Source organism: Gymnodraco acuticeps, unplaced genomic scaffold, assembly GCF_902827175.1.
Source record: "Gymnodraco acuticeps unplaced genomic scaffold, fGymAcu1.1, whole genome shotgun sequence".
NCBI classification, from domain to species: domain Eukaryota; kingdom Metazoa; phylum Chordata; class Actinopteri; order Perciformes; family Bathydraconidae; genus Gymnodraco; species Gymnodraco acuticeps.
The window spans coordinates 1,908,129-1,916,522 of NW_022990440.1; positions in this window are offsets into that span (position 1 = coordinate 1,908,129).

The window sequence follows — 8,394 nt, forward strand, 5'->3', positions numbered from 1 at the left end:
AGTCTGTCATCGATCGACATATCAGATTGTGGAGTATCTACAAAGTAAAGTCATCCCTTGGTCATCTTCACACCAGTCTGTCAATCCCCTGCAGTGCTTCGTTTAACTGTAATTTAAAGAAATTCCTCCCCCTACTGGCCATTTGATTATATGTAAACAGTAAAGGCTGTACAGTCCCTGGGACCTTTTCAGAGGCTTTTGGTTCCCTCAATTATTTGTCATGTTCCAATATCTTGACACCAGCATTTTAAATATATCTAAAGTCTGACTTGTCCTGTCAAAAGAGGTCAAATTTGTATTAATTAACAGTTCACCCAGGATATATCTGATCTACAAGTGGCACTTTTTGACAAAAATCATCCTGACTGGGCACCGTCTGTCAAATTGGGCCACGAGAAAATTACAGCACCTTCCCCTGCTACACATGCCAGTTATAAACGCACCATAAAAAGGTCATCCATCGCACTACTTGATCTCTACAGCATGGTATCTGATATACCATCTTTAGAAGAGCCCACACCAGTCCTGGGAGCCACTGGAGAAGAAGAAGGACTGATTAAACCAGAGACTGGCACTGCAACTCAGACTGATTAAGCTTGGGTAAATACATTTTGAAAAAAAACAATTGAAAGGGCAAAGTATTATATTTATTACAGGTTTCCAATATACCCATTGAAAAACAAGTACATGCTTCTTTAACTGTAAGCTGCAGAGATCACCTCACATAACAGAGATAGATTAACATTGTGTTCATATTACAGTTATTTTCAATGCTAAAACACATTTTTTGAAAGCAGGGCTTATTTTCTCAAAACACTAAACACAATTCACAAAACCATACACACAAAGTGCAAAACACCTCATATATACTGCAGACTTAAGCACTGCACCCAGAACTACAGAAACACTTACCAAAACCAAACTTTTGCACTAAATGGCACACACTTCATTTATAGTACAATACATTTTGTAAAACCAACTACACACCATCGTGCTCAAGCACACTGTTTTATGGCGTTTGATATAGAGAATTCTGCAAATAAAGATTGTTCAAGTCTCCAAAATATGTGCAGAAACACAAATATACTGTTGTTATACTTTTACTTTTCAAAAAGTAGAAAGTTGAATTGCAAATTGGGTGCAGAGCTGAACATGTGTTTAGAGTTTTGGATATTTGAGCTGAGGTTTTGCTCTTTGAGTGTCAGTTTAAATAATGATGATTTTTGTGTCATTTTAGTGTGCACAACTTGTTTTGATTGTTACACTTACATTACATTGCATTTAGCTGACGCTTTTATCCAAAGCGACTTACAATAAGTGCATTCGACCAACAAAATACAAACTTGAAGAAAACAGAATCATATAAGTACATCAGGTTTCATAGAGCAAAAACATTTCAAGTGCTACTTAACTGGCTTTAGGTAAGCCAGTCCTTTATTAGTATATAAGTGCTTTGTTAATAGTTCTATCGCTCGAAGTGGAGTCGAAAGAGATGAGTTTTCAGTCTGCGCCGGAAGATGTGTAAGCTTTCTGCTGTCCTGATGTCAATGGGGGGGAGCTCATTCCACCATTTTGGAGCCAGGATAGCAAACCCACGTGTTTTTGCTGATGGGAACTTGGGTCCCCTTCGCAGCGAGGGTGCAGCGAGCCGTTTGGTTGATGCAGAGCGGAGTGCACGTGCTGGGGTGTACGGTTTAACCATGTCCTGGATGTAGGAAGGGCCAGATCCATTCGCAGCATGGTACGCAAGTACCATTGTCTTGAAGTGGATTCTAGCAGTTACCGGAAGCCAGTGAAGGGAGCGGAGGAGCGGCGTGGTGTGGGAACATTTAGGAAGGTTGAAGACCAGACGAGCCGCTGCATTCTGGATGAGCTGCAGTGGTCGGATGGCACATGCAGGTAGACCAGCCAGGAGGGAGTTGCAGTAGTTTAGGCGTGAGATGACGAGAGCCTGGACCAGAAGCTGCGTCGCTTTCTGGGTCAGCTGGGGACGTATCTTCCTGATGTTGTAAAGCGTGTATCTGCAGCAGCGGGTTGTAGCAGATATGTTTGCAGTGAAGGACAGGTTGTTATCTAGGGTCACACCCAGATTCCTTGCAGTCTGAGTCGGGGAAACAACAGAGGTGCCGTGTACTTACATGTTCTTTATATAGATTTGATGTAAAAGAAACAAGTTCAATCAAATAAATATATACACTGTCATTCAGATTGATTAGTACTTCTGTTTCTTTTGAGAGGGGACGCCTTTTCCTGGGTAACTGTCTTGGCATCACGTATCCGTATGTTTCTATGTAGAAAAGGAGAGATGCAACATGGGTACATGTTGATCCCAAACCAGCCTTGCAGTTGCAGTTAGCTGTGATGACTGCACCATCCTTCTTCATCAGTACCCACGGACATGTTGGCGGCAGCCCAATACTCTGAGAATGCAATACCTGAAAAATAAAATACAAAAATATTATTGGATTGTTGACTATTTAAAACCACCTTGTCATATGCTAGGTAGCACATAACAGAAGCTGACAACCAAGAATAGGTTCACAACTTTTGGAATTTAAATATATTGCAATATATAATAAAGCTTTAATTATAAAGCCCTTTTCATAAAGCACGTGTAGCTCAAAGTGCTTTACAATCACAAGTTAAAAATAAACCACGAGAAATTCCCCTCAGATCAGATGTTAAGACCTTTACAGGTACATAGCAACAACATATATATATACATATAACATTTTAAAAGGTTAAGAGACACGGCGAGGTAAAATGTATGATAATAAAAATACATAATAAGACACAAGACTAAGTTAATTGATGCAACAATATAAAACCCTATAAAATAAAGTAAACATATAGATATAGGTACAACAAAAATAAAAGCTGGTGTTTAAAAATGTCCACTGAGTTGGCCTCTGATATTTCTTGGTAGCGTAGTGGATAAAAACAGCCTCACCCATTTTATTTTGGGGGACTTTAGGGATATTTAAAAAGCCAGCTGAAGAGGACCCCACGGATCAACACGACGTATCGAACCACCACACTATAATATTTTAGATTAACCTTGTTAAAAAGTTCCAGAAAAATGCAACCCGACCATCATTTATAATGTGAGCGAATGTACACTTTAAGCCATATAATATACATATTATAATATAGTATACTGACTGAGGTCTGTATCAAGCCTCATTAAGACCCACCGAGATCAGATATCCTAGTTTATCAGCCTGCGAGCCCACATTATGTTGTGATAAGTGTTAGTTTTACATATAAGTGTGTTAAGGTTAATCTAAAAATATTATAGTGTGGTGGTTCGATACGTCGTGTTGATCCGTGGCGCACTCATAACGCGCAGGGCTGGAGTGACTTTTGCTGTTGGAACTCGGGTTTGAGTCCAGCATGAACTTTTTTGTTATTTTCATGTCGATGGACACTGAATATTATGTGGTTTGAATAGAGGATTCCTAATATTGTATTGTTTGCCGAGACCAACATTAATGACCCATCATCATTTTAAAGTCTAATATCCCTGCACATGCAGCAATGACATTTCTGTTGCTATCTTTGCAAAACGAGTTAACAGTCACATGTTATCTGGATGAGTGCTGCAGAATGCCGTTTTTATAAGGGATGTAGATGTGTGTGTCTTTCATATTAAACATGATCGCTGGTAGATAGCCACAGAAGTCGTAACACAGTTTAATCTGGGCGGATCCCATTTTCCCATGGGCGAATCACAGTTTACCTGAGAGGATCACAGTTTAACACAGCTGAAAACTTCTCCACGCTGCTTTCAAACTCTGAGTAAACAACGTACGCTTCACTGGGAGGCTGTCTGAAGGTGTACACATGTCTCAGATGGACTTGGTATCACATTAGGAACGATATTCAGTGATAAGTCGGGCAACAATAGCTGGTTTTAAGGATTTATTCGAGCGGATCACAGTTTAACACAGCTGAAGACTTCTCCACGCTGCTTTCAAACTGTGAGTAAAGAACATGTGCTTCACTTGGAGGCTGTCTGAAGGTGTACACAGGTCTCAGGTGGACTTGGTATCACATTAAGACCGATATTCAGTAATAAGTCTGGCAACAATAGCTGGATTAAATGATTTATTGGATCTCGCAATGTTTTGAACAGACATCCCCTGTCAACTCGTTTTTCTTTTTGTAGTCCTCGCTGTTCGCGTCCGGATATCGCCATCGTAACCACAACCTCACACACTGGTACTGAATGTGCATCAAAGTGTTCCTATGAAGCCAAATATACCAAAAGATGTATGTAAACGACAGACGAAACGATCGAAATGTGTATTTCAGTCGAAGGCCACGCCTCCACATCTGTCAACCAGTTGATCGGGGAACCAGTTAATCCGGAAAACCGCCAGTAGAGTGGTACTCCAAGATGTCTGACGCGAAGTCCCGTGACGTCATTAGGAAGCCTCTATACATCAACCCTGATGTTTGAAGCAAAGCAGGAGTCGATCTGTGAGCAAAACATTGTAATAGACTTCCTTTTGTGTAAATAGTTTTCTAAAGCCTGATTTTATGCATTGACAAACTGACTTACTTGACACTTGATTCACTAAAGTCCTAACTTGAGTTTGGCAAACAATTCAAACAAAAATACAACAGGCGGTGATTATTATTATTTTGTTAGGGTTATTAATTTAGGTAGGATTGGTTTAAGGGAGTTTGGTTTGGCACGTTATGCTAACAAAATGAAAAAAGTTTAATTGTGTGTATCATGGTCACCATGTGTGTATTAATATGTGTGGATGAGCCATAAAAACGACTGAAGCTAAAGCTAATGGGAATTTCAATGTGCGAGTATTTGTAACCAAAATAATTAGAATTGTATATTTGTACCTGGTGAAAGCGCCAATCCAAGCAACTGTTATAATTTATAATATTGTATATGGCAACCTGCAAGAGGAATTAAGAGTTCAAATATGGAGTCTAGGTCACCCTAATTATGGTCCATCAATTCAGCCCAGTATTTGTCATTATTATAATTTGTTAAGTCAAATCTGGTGGCTCCCATACATAAAATAATTGAAACTCAGTCATTACCGCAGGGAGAAAAGAGCTTGAAAATTGTGTCTGGAGAGGTTGTTATGGCAGGATGAAGTGAAACAAGTTTACTATACATAAAGTACTGTTTTTTACTTCAGAGCCACAATTAAGTGTAATACGTGCACAATGGTGCCAATGCTGTCACGTCAGTGGAGCTTATATTGACCCACTAAATCATGATAACCTTGAAGGTGCTGTTAAGGCAAGCCATTTCATGTCAATGGACTATTTAATGCCAGGCTAGGTAATTAGCTTTTAGGACAGAGAGGATTTTAATTGTTTAAGGGTCTGTCAATGAGGCTTCTACACAGGTTTGTCAATCCTCTCTCTTACATACAGACACGAAAGGTGAGATTGCCAGCACGGCAGAGCTGTTGGTCACATAAAGAGTTTACCGCCTCTGCGTGTTGTAGAGAGGCCTCATGCAGGATGGCACTCTTCGCCACTAATTCTCTCAATTAAGAGCCTCCAGCACATTGCCACTCTTTGTACACAAATCCCCTTTAATTACAGGATTTATACACCAGCATAGTGCAAACATGAATAAATAACTATATAGAGCAGGAAAGGCAAACACAGCCACTCAATGCTCCTATGGAGCGTGAGATTTTGCAAGGTCACCACAGATAAGATGCACGGTTTATGACATGCATCTCAAGTAGAGCTAAATATTTCCTCCCAAGTGGCAGTTTTAAGTGTATACTTTGCAGGAAAAAAAAATAAAATAGGGAAAGTGCTGCTGTTAATACAATAAAGATACAGTATACTTGTCATGCAGCCGAGGTTGAGTAATTTCAGTTAGTTTTCAGAGTGGTGATGAGAAGCAATGCAGTCTAAAGTAGCACTGAATAGAATACATTCGTCACGTTGTTATGTCTAATACCAGCAGCTTGAGGTAAGCAGACCATGAAGGACACTGGCTGCACTGTACCGACTGTGTGCCACATAACTTCACTGTGCATTGTACCACTGGGGGAGACTATTTAAGATTCCCGGAGAGTGTTAGACAGAGAATAGGAAAAGCCTTTTTGTGTCCATGAATACCCGGGCAATCAATGCATCAATTATTCAAGCTGCATGCAGAGAGAAACCATTGCAAGCTGTCCATTGGAGCTCCGTCCCAAGACTCCTAATGTTGCTCTGACAGCAGTGGAACAATACAAATGCAACAGAGCCATTAGAAGCAAGGCATTGCAGAACAACTGCTGCAAAATTAGAGATAAGACGGTCCAAACATGTCAATGACATATCCAATTGTGACTTGGTTTAATCACAGTATATTAACAAGCAGGCATTCAATAGGCACAAGTGTTGAGTAAATTAATTTTATATTGACCTCAAGCCCATATGTGTAGAGCCATTCAAACTCAACCTCTCCACAGTGAGAACAATAGATACAGAGTGAATCTAGATACTGTAGTCTATTTGTACTTTGTCCCTTCTCGACACACATAGCTGGTTAGTACTTTGAGGTATGAAATAGACATTTAAAATAAATGTTTCTTGTTTTTTTAAAGCTTAAACGTGAAGGTCATTATTTTACATTCTTTACAACCATATAATACATCTGTTGTGACATGTTCAAGAAAACAAAGAGAACAGTGACTTTTGTTCTAAGTAGAGATGTCCCGATCCGATCACGTGATTGGGGATCGGAGCCGATCACGTGATTTTCAAAAGATTGGAATCGGGAGAAAAAAATCGGGGATCGGGAATTTTTTTTATTTATTTTTTTATAAAATATTTGTATTATTTTATTTAATGTTACAAAACAAAAATGACCATGTTCACGTCTTAAAGTCATCCTGAGGACTTAGTTTTGGTTTAAAATTACACAACATCATGTATGTGTTGCTTTCTTTGGGCTTGTTTTCATAGACCTGGTTGCTTATTTCTCTCAAATCTGGCAACAGAGTGGGCGCAGTGTCTAATAGTAGCAGTAAGCTAACGAGAGGCTACGTTCAGCTGGTGACTCGGGAGTCGGGAGTCGGGACAGAGAAAATGTCAGGAGTTTGGAAGTATTATAAAATTGAAAGCGAAGGCAGTGTAACAGCCAGATGCAATGTTTGCAAGGCGGAGGTTCCGCGTGGTGGAAAGAACAGAGCTACGTTCAACACGACCAATATAATACGCCACCTGAGAAACAAACACCAACAACAACACGACGAGTACACAGCGGCCACTCAGGTAACGGCACTGAAACAACCAACACTTTCAGAGACTTTTAAAAGGAAAGAAAAACTGCCCCAGAACAGTGAAAAGGCCAAAAAAATAACAGCCAAGATAGCTGAATTCCTCGCATTGGACGACCAGCCGTTATCTGTTACCTTTTTTTTTCTCTTAATGCATTGCATAAAGATCGGATCGGGAAAAATCGGTATCGGCAGATTGTCAAAATCAAATGATCGGAATCGGATCGGGAGCAAAAAAAGGTGATCGGGACATCCCTAGTTCTAAGTTGTAAGTCAAGCGCTTACACACATTTCCTATAAATGCAGGTGATGACAGGAACATCAATACAGCATCGATATGCAAAGGCTGTTGTTATTATTACTTTGGATATAAATGCAGTGCTAGATATTTCATATAGATATGAATCCAAGCGTCCACAATCATTACAAAACATGGAGGTTTGTTGAGTTTCTAAAGACTAAATAATACTTTATTCTTATGTCAATTTTTATGACATGCCCTTTGCACATTAAGTTCCCCTTCAAATGTTCACTTAAGAATTTAAGCTTTTGAGGTTATCTTCATATATTAAGGAATCCCTTAAAGTTGGTAAACATATTGCGTAGATCACAACAAACAGAGTATGGAAAAATTGTCTGGTTTATGGTGATAAATGAAGAAAATTTACACATCCAGAGAATTCTGAAGAACCCAATGAATGAGCTTAATGATGGGTAATTGATTTAACACTAAAGATTTTGTTGTGGCAATTCAGCACTCACAACAGGAAAGAATGAAACCAACAGTATAAGTTTTACACAGGCATATAGGTTTCTAGACCCGCGCTGCTAACCTAGACAACCTCATACCTCTCCAGCCTGCCACCACCCCTCCAACCCCCCACTTGACCAATTTTGCCCTCCTCAATATCCGGTCACTCAACAATAAAGCCCACATCCTCCACAAACTAATTATGGACAAATCCATCGACTTCCGTCTGCTCACTAAAAGATGGCAACAACCCAATGACTTCTTCTCCCTCAATCAAACATCCCCCCCTGGTTTTAATTACATCACTAAACCCCGCCCCTCACGCCGTGGTGGTGGGCTGGCTGTCATCTACAACCAGAACATCCGGACTACAGAACTCAC